Raw genomic sequence first — 12248 nt, 5'->3', positions numbered from 1 at the left:
TCCTATAATTCAGACACCTCAGCATCTTACACACTTCTGTGCACAAAGTGGGGGCAATAAAAGTTTTGCCATATTGAATCCTTAGAGTATTGTGGATCTTTCTCATTGCCGCTTTCTTCACCTTTGAATCAACGGACATTTGATTGCTTACAAAGGGCATAACTTAGGTTCTTTGAGGGGTAAGTCAGGGGAGGAGTTCAGACAAACTGGGAGAAGACAGAAGTAGGCCATGGGTTCATGCGACATCAGAGTCTGGGTGACTGCTTCGTTTTGTCTGGGGATAGGTGGCAAGCAAGAATGCTTTTTGGAAGGGCCCCACTCAGGAGAGAAGGAAAGTGGGGCTGAAGAGCCTGACAGGGGACAGAATTAGGAAGAGCCATAGATTTGACCCTTGGGGAAGAGTGGACAGCTGCTTGGAAAAAATCCCCCCCCCCAAAAAAAAGAGGGCTAAATGGGTAACTCTTCTAGGACAGAAGGGTCAAACGGTTGCACTTCTTAGGAAAAGAGAAACTCCTGCAACACTCAAATACTGCTTTGAAAAAGTGCAGGGACCACAACCGCCTGGCGATTCTTGAGTAAAAAGAGTGAGGGACCACAAGTCTCCTGCAATTCCTCTCTGCAGAGAGAAAGTGTGCTTTAAGTCCCAAATTTCTCCTTGTCAGAGGAGGGACTTACAGGTTAGGAATTTCCCAAGGTCAGAAATGAAGGCCAGGGACATGCGGCCCCCACCGCCCCTCAGATCACAGAGGGAGAAGGCCCCCACTAGTGCTCACAAAAGAGGCAGGGTATGTTCCCCAAATACTCTCCAGCAAAGGCAGTGGGTCCTGAGGTCCCTCAAGTTCTCCTCAGTAAAGGACAGGGGCGCTAATCTCGAGAAGTTTTCTTAGAACAGAGAGCTGGGGTCCCGACTGTACAGAATCATTCTTATCCTGGCAACTCTCCTCAGAAAAATGGGCAGGGCAAGAATCGCTAAAACTCTTCTCAGAAGGGGCGAGGGCTAAGATTCTTGCAGGTTCCCCTCAGAACGCAGGCTAGGGGCAAGAATCCGTAACAGTCTCCTCGGAATAGGGTCGAGCGCATGACTCTAACCTGAAAAGAACCCAGAGGCAATGAAACCCCTCGGGAACAAGGCAGGGCCACAGCTTGCCCAGTGTCCTCGGAGCGCGCCTCCTGCGGCCCCGCCCACCGTAACCGCCCCACGCCCGCCCGGCCCAGGCCGCCTCCGGTGCATTGTGGGTGGGGCGCCCCTGCTGAGCACTGCGGGGAACCCCCTGTCCAGTCAGTTGTTGGCCGCCAGGCATCCCCACGGAACCCCCCTCCAGTGTCCGAGCGAGCTGGCCACGGATTGACGCGTCCCCTAGACCCCGCCTCTTGCGGTGCTTCGACCCTGAAGCTAAAGCCCCGCCCCCGCAGCGCCCTGACTGGACCTGAGTCCGGATCCACTCTCCCATTGGTAGACCACATGTCAGTCATCTCATCCCGCCTCTCCAGGCCCGCCCAGGCCCCCGGCGCGATCCCGAGGGCCAGCCGGCCCGCGCGATCATTGGCCGCAAGGTGCTGTCCGTCATGGAGCTGGCCACGCCCTCTCTGGGGCGCGGATCCCGGGAACCCTAGCCGGACCTCATTGGCCTGAGGCGCCGCCACTCGGTGAGACGCGCCTCAACCCGGAAGTGTGCGAGACGAAATCTGCCTAGCAACCGGGGAAGCCGGGCGGCGAAGCGGGCAATTTCAGTGTGAGACTGAGCGGCGAGACGGAGCGGCGGCTCCGAGCGCGGCGCGGCGGCTCCTCCCGCCCGGGGTCAGCGCCCCGGCGCGCGCACGCGCACCCCCGCCGCCCGAACGCGCCCCGCGCCGCCCGCGCAGTCCGTCGGTCGACCGTCCGTCGTCTTGTCGCCGCCGCCGTCGCCGCCGCGGGCGCCACCTGAGGGAGCTGCCGCCACGGGACCCGAGCCGACCGGACCCGACCCTGCCACCCGAGGCCCCCCGGGACCCCAGCAGTCGCCCGCAGAGGCGCCGAGCAACTTCGGTGAGTGAGGGGCCGGCGTCGCTGCTGGCGGGTCCCCGGCTTCCGGTGCCCGGGGCTTCTCTGGGGCTTCCGCTTCTTCGAGGGGGCCTCTTCCATTGCGTGGACCCCCTTGTCTGAGGGGACCCGCTTCTCTGAGGGACCCCGCCTCTTGAGAGGATCCTCCCTTCCCTGGAGGATCCCCTGTCTCTTTGAGGGAACCTCCTGCTTCGCTGGGGAGCCCCTTCTCTGAGGACCCGAGCTGTCTGAGACTCCCCCTCCCAGCTTCTTAAAGGGGACCCCTGCTTGTCCGAGGGGTTGCTTTCTCCGAGTGACCTCCTGCCTTTCTGGGACCCCCTGTCTCATAGGCGGTCCCCTGCTTCCCTGACGGACCCCTACCTCTCTCAGGAGACATCTTTGTTTCTAGGGGACCCTCCCCCTGAATTCTCTGGGGGATCCCCACCTCTCTGAGGAGATCCCTGCTTCTGTGAGATATTGTCCCACTGTTCTGTGTTTTTTTTTGCCCTTGCTGTTTTGTGGTGTCTCTCACTTTTCATAGGTCCCCCTTGCCCCCTACCTTTTTGCGATGCTCTCTTGGCTTTTCTGTCCCCGCTTCTTTGGGTGACACCCTCCTTTTCTCAAGTGTCTCCCAACTAATCTGAAGTGTTCCTGCTTCTGTCAGAGTCCTTCTTGGAGGTGTTCCCCACTTTTCTGAACTGTTCTTACTTTGGATGGGACCCCTTACTTTTTTTTTTTTTTTTTTTGCTTTTTAGAGCCGCATCCGTGGCATATGGAGGTTCCCAGGCTAGGGGTCAAATCTGAGCTACAGCTCCAGGCCTACACTACAGCCACAGCAACGCCAGATCCTTAAAGCAACTGAGTGAGGCCAGGGATTGAACCTTCAACCTCATGGTACCTAGTCAGATTCCTTTCCCCCCACACCACCACGGGAACTCTGGGACCCCTTACTTTTTGATAAATACTTCCATTTTCCTGAAGCTCCCCCACTCCAAGGCCCATACATCTGATTGGATCCTTATTTGTCTGAGGAAATGTTCCTCATTTTTCCAAAATCATTTCCATTCTGGGGATCACTTTCTAATCTGTGGATGCCATGATGTTTGGAGGAGTCCCTGGCTTCTTCAGGGGTTCTCCACCTAATACGAAATGTTCCATTCCTACAGCTCTTCACTTCTCTGAAATATGCCTCCGCTTTTCCAAGATATCTCCTCTCTGATGGAAGACACAGTGGATTTCTTCACTTCTCTGAAGGGTCCCCCTGCATTCCCAGGGATTTCCCCTCCTACTTGCCTGAGGACATTACCCCTTTCCTGAGGTTTCTCTCCCCATTCGCTAAGGGAGAAACTCTTCCCTCATTTCTCCTTGGAGTCCTAACTTCAGGGTTCCACAATTTCTGTACCCATTTCTCTCCATTCTGGAAGGAGAGGATCAGAAATGCCCCCCCCCCCCAATCTTCTTTCTCTCTAGATTAGGGGTATTCTCTGAACTCTTACCTCCTCAGGGACCTGGAAGATTTTGTGGCTGGAAGGGAAATCAGGAGACAGGCAGAAAAACACTGTTTTCTCTCATCATTTAAGACCTGCTAGATTTGGGGGAGCAGGAGCTGTTGCTAAATAGCAATCTTGGTTATTACTCTGTTTTTGAGCCATGGGGAACCACAGTGTTGTCAGGCCATTGTAGAGGCAGGAGGGACAGGGCTGGAGTATCGTTAACAACTACCCCCCCCCACCCCTGCCCGCTCCGCTGCCCACTATCACATTTTCAAGTTGTGGGACAGATCTACTTCCTGTCCCATCCCTCAGTCCTCCCTCTGCATAGAGTAACTCACCTTTCCCACCCCCTTATCCCCCAAAAAGGAGACAAAAACCCTTCCTTCAGGTATTCCTGCTGTGTCTTCTCTTCCTAGGCCCGTTGATTTACCCCTTGATCTCTGGAGAATCCTTGTTTGTGGGCCACTCTGGTTTGAAAGGCAGGGCAAGAAACAGGAAATGGGTCACCTTAGATCCAGGAAGAGTGGAAGGGAGGCAAGGAACAGGGGATTTGAATTCATTTTTCTAAGTTTGGGGTGACTTCAGCCTGGCCCAAAGGAAGTTTTTACATGGCTTTTACAAATCTCATGTGTACTTTTTTTTAATGGCCCACCCTGAATTCCAAGTTCACTCCAGTAGCTAATTTTATCTGTTTTGCCAAACGCAGAGCTCTCTGGAGCCCAAGTAGATGAATGCTGGCATTGAGAGATGGTCCAAAGGACAGGAATGAACTCAGTTTGAAACCTGAGTAACTTGTAACCACTTCGTGTCCACGCACAAGTCTCAGGCTAAAAACGTGGAGAGAACGTTCTTGGAGCGGAGTTCTGAAATACAGCCTGAACTTCTGTTCAATTTAGCGTTTCAACAAGTTCTTCCCTTTGACTCTGCTAGAACTGCAGTTCACTTTACAGTTTGACTTAAGGCTGTCTCTCTCCTGTTCATTTCCATCTGGGTCTTGCTTAATTTGAGTTCTTTGTGAAGACTCCCGCCGAGGCTATAATTTGAGTTCTAAATCTGTCGGTGGACCATGTGGACACAAGTTTCAACTCGAGCTATTTTCTTCTGTGGAGAAGCATTTGGAGAGTTTCCTGGGCCCTCTGCTCCTGGGGTAGTCAAGTCCAGGCAGGAAGCTGTTGCAGACCTGGTTGCTCCTCTGCTGCCTCTTCCTGGTCAACTGAAGGCACTGCCCTGAGAGGCAGGGGAAAGATGATGGGGAGCTCAGGGCTTAAGGTGCCCTGAGACAGGGCAGAAAAGTGTTGGCGCATATTTGTTATTTGAATGAAACCCATAGGACCAGAAAGATGAACTGTTAGGGAAGGGGGAGCTTTGAAGTCAGAAGGACCTGATTCAAATTCTGGGTCTGTCATTCCTAGTTGTGTGGCCTTGGATAAGTTATGGCACAAGATTGGCATGTTATAAAATATTTGATGACATGTTAGAAAATATTCATCTCTGTGAATGTGTGTGAAGTTGCCTACAGTTGGGAGGTGCTTCCTAGATGTGTGAATGAATGAATCTGAGATAATGAACAGGAGGCAGCCAGCACAGGACCTAGTACATGATTGGCGTACAATAAAGGGCGGTTGCTGTGCTCAGGAGATTAGGGTTCTGGCCTGGACTCCCAGGCCAGGAAGCACTTGACATTTTGCCAAGGCTAAATATGCCTGAAGAACAAAGAGAAAGAAACTTGGTATGTCTCTTGCAAAACCCACTGCCCACCTGGGTCTAGCAGCATTTTTATGTGTTCATATAGCAGATATAAGATGGATTTTCAGAGTCCCTGTTATGTGGCTCAGCAGTTAACAAACCCAACTAGCATCCATGAGGACACGGGTTTGATCCCTGGCCTCGTTCAGTAGGTTAAGGATCTGGTGTTGCTGTGAGCTGTGGTGTAGGTTGCAGACATGGCTTAGATCCAGCATTGGCCCTGGTGTAGGCCGGTGGCTACAGCTCCGATTGGACCTCTAGCCTGGGAACCTCCATCAGCCGTGGTGCCTTCCTAAAAAGACAAAAAAAAAAAGGGGGGGGATGGATTTTCTGTGTAGCAGGGGTTTGCGTTTGCCTTGGCCTTGATTTTTCTCTCTGTAAATTGGGGTAATTTTTGAGTTAGGGCCAAGGAGATGTATTACTATAATTAGACCCCAGGCAAGAGAGAAGATTATAACAAACTTGAATTGTAGGAAGAAGATGAAGGTGAACTAGAAAGGATCATAGGCCTTATTTTGGGACTGCTTGACTGAGTGATATGCAGCAGTTACCTGATGAGTGATTTCTTATACATTAGAACCTTGGAAAAAGGAACCATTCTTTCAGGGTAATGGATCAGATTGGGGGACAAAAGACTGGAAAAGTGGCATACAAAGGTATTTGTTGCCATACAAATAATAGTATTTTGAGTTTGTGGCTTAGGAAATCAAAATTCACCTTGAGATCCCAGTGGTTCAGGGAGTTGTGGAGATGTTAACTCAATCTCTGGGGGTGAGACACTTTTTTTTCTTCCTTTTTTTGGCTGCACCCTTGGCATTTGGAAATTCTTGGGCTCGGGATCAAACCTGCGCTACAGCAGTCACTGCAGTGACAATGCCTGATCCTTAACCTGCTGAGCCACACAGGAACTCCTTTTTTTTTTGAAGAGAGTTTTTTTTTTGCTTTTTTTTAGGGCTGCACCCCTGGCATATGGAGGTTCCCAGGCTAGGGGTAGAATTGGAGCTACAGCTGCTGGCCTATGCCACAGCCACCGCCACAGCAATGGTCCCAGCTGCATCTGTGACCTACACCACAGCTCATGGCAGTGTCAGATCCTTAACCCACTCAGCTATGCCAGGGATTGAACCCGCAACCTCATGGTTCCTAGTCCACTGCGCCACGATGGGAACTCGAGAGAGAGTTCTTAGTAATTATTGAAAGCTTTAAAATCATGGCTGGTGAATTGGGCCCAGCCTTGTTCACTTATTCATGTGGGGACAAATTGCACTTGCCTCTGATAACTAAAACCTAGGTGAGGGAGGAATAGTGGGTGAAAATCTGAACTAGGCCCCCACTGCACTGCTCCTAAGTTTGAACAGGATTTTCTTCCCTCTCTCAAAATACCCCCTCTCCCCTCCCTCTGTCTCTCCTTCTCTCTCCACCCCTTTCTCTCTCTCTCTCTCTCTCTCTCTCTCTCTCACACACACACACACACACACACACACACACAGTGATACTTTTGAAACCAAGAAATATCTGCCAATCTTAAATTTCTCCTAATTCTTTTAAGGACATTTATTCCATTATATGGGAAGGGAGCAAAGCTTATTATTTTAAAATTATAAAACATAAGGTAAACAACTTTAAAGAGATTATTATCCCTTTTGAAATTATGCTGCCTTTTGTGGGCCACAGACTTCACTCTGGTGGATGGTGGCGCCACCACCAAGTCTCTTTTATCTAACGGGAAGTTTTTTAAACTTTTTTTTCAATTGAAAGATCCTTACAGCAATAAAAACCCTTGGATAGTTAGAAATGATATTGATCTAGGTACATTTATTAGATGTAATGTAACGTGGTTATCCGTTGGTGGGCGGCTCTAAAAGGCATGCGGGTCCTAATACTGCCCAGCTTCTATCTCTGGATGATAAACTGTTGATTTATATAACTGAAATAGCTAGGGAAGTCAGGATTTCCTTCCTGTTGGAGACAGCACTGGGGGCATTAAATCCCTGTGGGATTTTGATGATAAGAAAGAAGCTGACCTCTTTTGGAATTGGGAAATAACTACCATATGGAGTCCTTCCATCCAAATGAGTAGATGTTGTTATTTTGAATTTCTAGTATTAAGTTTGGCTTTAGCCTCTCTGCAGCCTGGCTGCCTTTGTTTATATTGGTGCATCGTTTGAATATGAATTTATCCCTCCAAACTGGCCTATACAGGACTTTTGAACACTCAGGAGCTTTACTTACCACAGGTTTTCCTGTGTGGTCGTAGTTGTTTTTTGTTTTTGTTTTTGTTTTTGTTTTTTAAATGCAACTTAGATTGAAAAATAGAAAGTGTGACTTTTCTGGCTCTTGTAACTTCCTATGCTAGCAAATAATTCAGCAATAAATGTATGCCAGTGAAGTGCCAGGTGCACCACGCTGGGTGCTGGGTGCCTAACAGTGAGTTGGACAGATGCAATTGGCCCTAAAGGAGATTACATCCCAGTCACAGACAGGTAAATGAACAAATGAATGAAAGAATATCTCAGAACTTCTTTGGGAATATCCCTGGATGTTGGGAGCTTGGGATGGAGTTTCTTGGAAGTTTGAAAGTGAAACCTTAACTACCTTTCTGATTTCCTCATTGGGCTCCTTGCTTCTGTTTCCTCCCTCTGAAAGGAAGCAGAAATTATGGTGTTTTCCTAGTTGATTGTTGGCTCTTGGCACTGCTTGATCCAGGATGGCTGTGGCTGTAGTCTTAGAGAGACTGGAAGAGAGGGTGTGGAATGATTATTGCCAGGAGCATTTTCAGCTTTACTTTTCCTGAAGTTGGTGGCAGTATGTTTTTGGAATCCTGTGGCTTTTTTTCATGGCACTGCATATTATGCAAAAAGATAAATGGCTCTAAAAGCCTTTCCCACCTTGTTGAAAATCTAAAAAAAAAAAAAAGTCAGATCAGGGTATTGCTTGGCTGTTGTTTATGGCATAGGAAAAGTGAGATTTTAAATAGACTGCTCTGCTGTATACTGGTAGGTTCTTGGTGGACAGAGTTCCCTCTGTGCTAGGGTTTCCTCTTGTACTAGGACTGAGGAAGGGCTATTTTGCCTTTCCTACGTTGTGGCCAGATTTGTGTTAGTCCACATATGTCAGTTATGTGACCAGTGTTCTTCTTAAGTGTGTTTGTGAGAAGTGGAGCCAGAGAGCAGGGGTGGATACTCGTTCAGGGCCCAGGCTCCAGGGGAGAGGGAGTGTATTATGAGGAGAGTATCTGGTAGTTTGTCTTCTTTTTCTTGCCTTCCACTCTAGTACAGACTCCTGAGGTGAAGAGGAAGGCCCAGGCCGGAAGTGGGCGTGGACAAGTAATGCAACTGTGCATGTGATCAGGCTCCCACCTCTGGGCTCTGCTGCCCTTGGGAAGTGGATGCTTGCTTTCTCTTCACTTCCTGTTCCCCGCCCTCCAGGCTGAGTTCTTGGGTTCCAGTTTGAGCATAGAAAACACATTCAGGTTCTCATTTTTTTGCTCAGTAACTTGCTTTGTCAGAGTGAGGAGCTACCAGTGGACCTGCACTTAGCAGTTCTGGAGGCTCAGCTCATGAACTCACAAACTCAAGACTGTCTGGCAGGGTGATTAACAGGATGGTTTCCTGTCACATTATCACCGGTGTTCCCTACAGGAGCCTGCCTGCAGGGGGCTGCTCTGGAGATGTGTATAGAACTTAAGGAGGAAATGGTAGATAGATCCTTCTGCAAGAGTGTGCTCTTTTTTTGTTTATTTTTGTTTTTGGCTGCACCCATGGCATGCGGAAGTTCCCAGGCCGAGGGATTGAACCCATGCCACAGCAGCGACCCTAGCCACTGCAGTGACAACACTGGATCCTTAACGTGCTGCACCACAAGAGAATATCATGCAAGAATGTGTTCTTCAAGAATGGTTTACTGTCCATTGTCTTTGTTGCTTTGTAAAAGTGCCATGGGAGGCCCTGTGTACAGTAGAAACTTCAGAGTCAGAATTCCAGATTCCGCCACTTGCTGGCTTTGTGACCTCAGGAAGGTGGCCTAACTACAAGTGGCCTAACCTCTTTGAGCCTTGGTTTCCTCATTTGTGGGATGGAGATGGTAAGCATGAAGAAGTGGCTGGGTTGTTGTAGGTGCTTAGTAAAGATAGTCGTTACAGAATAATATCAAGGCCGACTGTCCCCTTTGAAGTTGGCACCCAAGTTTGGATAGCTATCTATGGCAGCTCATACTGCCCATGAGCAAACCAGTCTATACTGGAGCCACAGGCTCCACTGAGGACTTATGATCCAAGGTTCCTGGATTGGCTGATTTTCCTCAGTGGGTTCCCTTAGTTCATCATAGCCTTACACTGCTGCTTCTGCTGCTGCATCACCTTGGTGTACCATAAGGACTTGCAGTGCCTCCTGAAGCATGACAGGGTAACTATGAAAAAAGCTCAAACCTACTATACTCTGTGTGGCTACAGTGTGTTGTCGCAAAAGCCTTAGCTTTTTTTTTTTTTTTTTTCCCTGTCTTTTTGTCTTTTCTAGGGCTGCACCCTTGCCATATGGAGGTTCCCAGGCTAGGGGTTGAATCTGAACTGTGGCCGCTGGCCCACGCCAGAGCCACAGCCCATGCCAGAGCCACAGCAATGCGGGATCCAAGCCATGTCTGCAGCCTACACCATAGGTCACAGCAACGTCGGATCCTTAACCCACTGAGTGAGGTCAGGGATTGAACCTCAACCTCATGGTTACTAGTCGGATTTGTTTCCACTGTGCCACAACCAGAACCCACCCAATTCTGTTTTAAATAAGTTTATTTGTATCTTTTTTCTTTCTTCTTTTTTTTTCTTTTTACTGCTGCACATGCGGCCTATATAAGTTCCCAGGCTAGGGGTCCAATTGGAGCTGTAGCTGTTGGTCTATGCCATAGCCACAGAAACTTGGCATTGGAGCCATGTCTGTGACCTATACCACAGCTCATGGCAGTGCTGGATCCTTAACCCACTGAGTGAGGCCAGGGATCGAACCTTATGGATACTAGTTAGATTCATTTCCGCTGAGCCATGACGGGAACTCCTATTTTTATAGTCTGCAAGTAAGTGATATCGTACAATATTTGTCTTTCTCATTCAATATGATAATCTCTAGGTCTATCCATGTTGCTGCAGATGGCATCATTTCATTCTTTTTTATGGATGATACTCCATTGTTTATATACATCTGTATATAAAATCTTTATTCATCTGTTGATGGATACTTAGGTTGCTTTTCTGTCACTGTTGTAAATAGTGCTGCTATGAACACTGGGGTGCATGTATCTTTTTGAATCGGAGTTTTCTCAGCATGGACATCCTTAAGTATTAACTGATTGACTTGTTCTTAGGGCAGAGGGAAAAAACTTCAAGAGAAATAATGTTTCCCTAGTTGTCTCTTAGAGTTTCTTCGGTTTTAGAATGGCATCTGAAGGTGATTGCATCATATTTCATAATAAGCCAGCTCAACTATTTACCATTTAGTCCAGTACGATAGGCACAGGTCTTCAGGCCAAGCAGCCTTAACATTTACCTGCCTGAGCATCAGGGACCCCAGACAGGTCTGGATTCACTGTTGATTTTTCCATCTACGCAGCTGGCCCTTTCTTCCTCACAAAAATAAACTCTGTAAGTATTTCACCCCACTCCCACCCCTGCTTTTCCAGCTGGAGAAGTTGGCACTGTCCTCTGGAGCAGCCCACCTGTCACCAGTGCACATCTCAGTCCATTGGGGTGTGTCATTAATATGTCACAGCTGATGTTTCCCTCTTTAAAATAGGGTGGTTGTCACCTTGGTGACTTGCACAGGGTTTGCCACCTTAGATTCTGAAATCCCTACGTCAGTCCCATGTCTTGGGTCTCCCACCTGACCACACTTTGCTCTGTTTTTAGTTAATTAAGTTGGCATTAATCAAGACCCAGGTGAGGAGCAGTGAGGTAATATTTTGCTTGTATTGCTTTAATGTACATCACCTGATTAATTATTGTAGCGTAAAGCAGTTCTCAAAATATACAGCTGCTGAATTAAGAGTGAAAATCATGGATTTTGTTTTAAACTATCTTTGCTTATGAGCTTCCCGCATTCCTTTGCTAAGTCACCTGTTTGAGAATAAACTTTTTGTTTGGTTTTTGAACTTGAACATTTGAATTTCTTTGTAGCAAAGCAAATCACTGACAAAACTGGGTCAAGGAAGGTGTTTGGGGGTCAACAGTTTGTATTTTGTATCATTTTTAGTTTGAGGAGTGCTTCTTTTTTGCTCTTGAGGAGGTTGTGCCAGATGTTGGCATTAAGTAATTGGAAGATTTTGGAGGTGAGTGTGTTTGGGGGGGGTGGAATTAGCAACAAAGAGTTGCCATTTAGGTGTGAAACTCAACACAATTAAAATGGGCTTTTTTGAACTTGTTGAGCTGTGGGCATATAACAAAATTCTATTTGTAAAACAAATTCTACTTTAAGTGTTTTTAAAGTTTGGGGTCAAGACCAATTGTGAGTTGGAATTACATTGATTCTCTTTTTAAAATAGAGTAGAAAGTATCAGTACATTTCCACTAGTAAAGGTATGTTTGGTGCAGTTTGTTTCACGTGTATGAATATGAAGTAGGATCTGTTTTAAAAATTTGGGAAAGCCACTGGTTAGGATCCTATGTGTGTCATCATGAAGTATTTGTCCTAACGCTGTAAAAAGAACATGGAAGGGCCCCTTTTGGGTGACTCTTCAGAATCTAATCTTGAGAGCCTTGTTGTGATACAGGATATTTTTATTTTCCCTATTAAAATTGTGTTTGCCTTAGGTAGCTTAATACATCCAAAGCCCATTCTCTCTCGGGTTAGACTGTGTTTCCTCCAAATCACTGGAGAGGGAAGGGGTGCAGATTTGCTTCTCTTGGGGGGTGTCACCTTTTCCCAGAGGCACAGGGGGCAGATTGGGAGGTAACTGGAGAGGGAGAGCAGTCATCCCCCAAGTGTCTTAAGTGGGTGGGTATGGAG

The 12248-nt window shown here is 47.8% G+C and overlaps 1 protein-coding gene across 2 annotated transcripts in view; it reads left to right on the top strand.

The window, feature by feature from the left end:
• The first annotated feature begins 1692 nt into the window (after positions 1 to 1692).
• Positions 1693 to 12248, top strand: part of GATAD2A (GATA zinc finger domain containing 2A) — a 102116-nt gene continuing 91560 nt past the window's right edge. For both annotated transcript variants that reach the window (XM_047776440.1, XM_047776437.1), the window contains exon 1: positions 1693 to 2026. The gene's annotated coding sequence lies outside the window, so the exon portion shown is untranslated. The remainder of the gene's footprint in view (positions 2027 to 12248) is intronic.

The sequence above is a fragment of the Phacochoerus africanus genome, chromosome 4, assembly GCF_016906955.1.
Source record: "Phacochoerus africanus isolate WHEZ1 chromosome 4, ROS_Pafr_v1, whole genome shotgun sequence".
Classification (NCBI taxonomy): Eukaryota; Metazoa; Chordata; class Mammalia; order Artiodactyla; family Suidae; genus Phacochoerus; species Phacochoerus africanus.
This window is presented reverse-complemented; position numbering and strand designations above follow the sequence as displayed.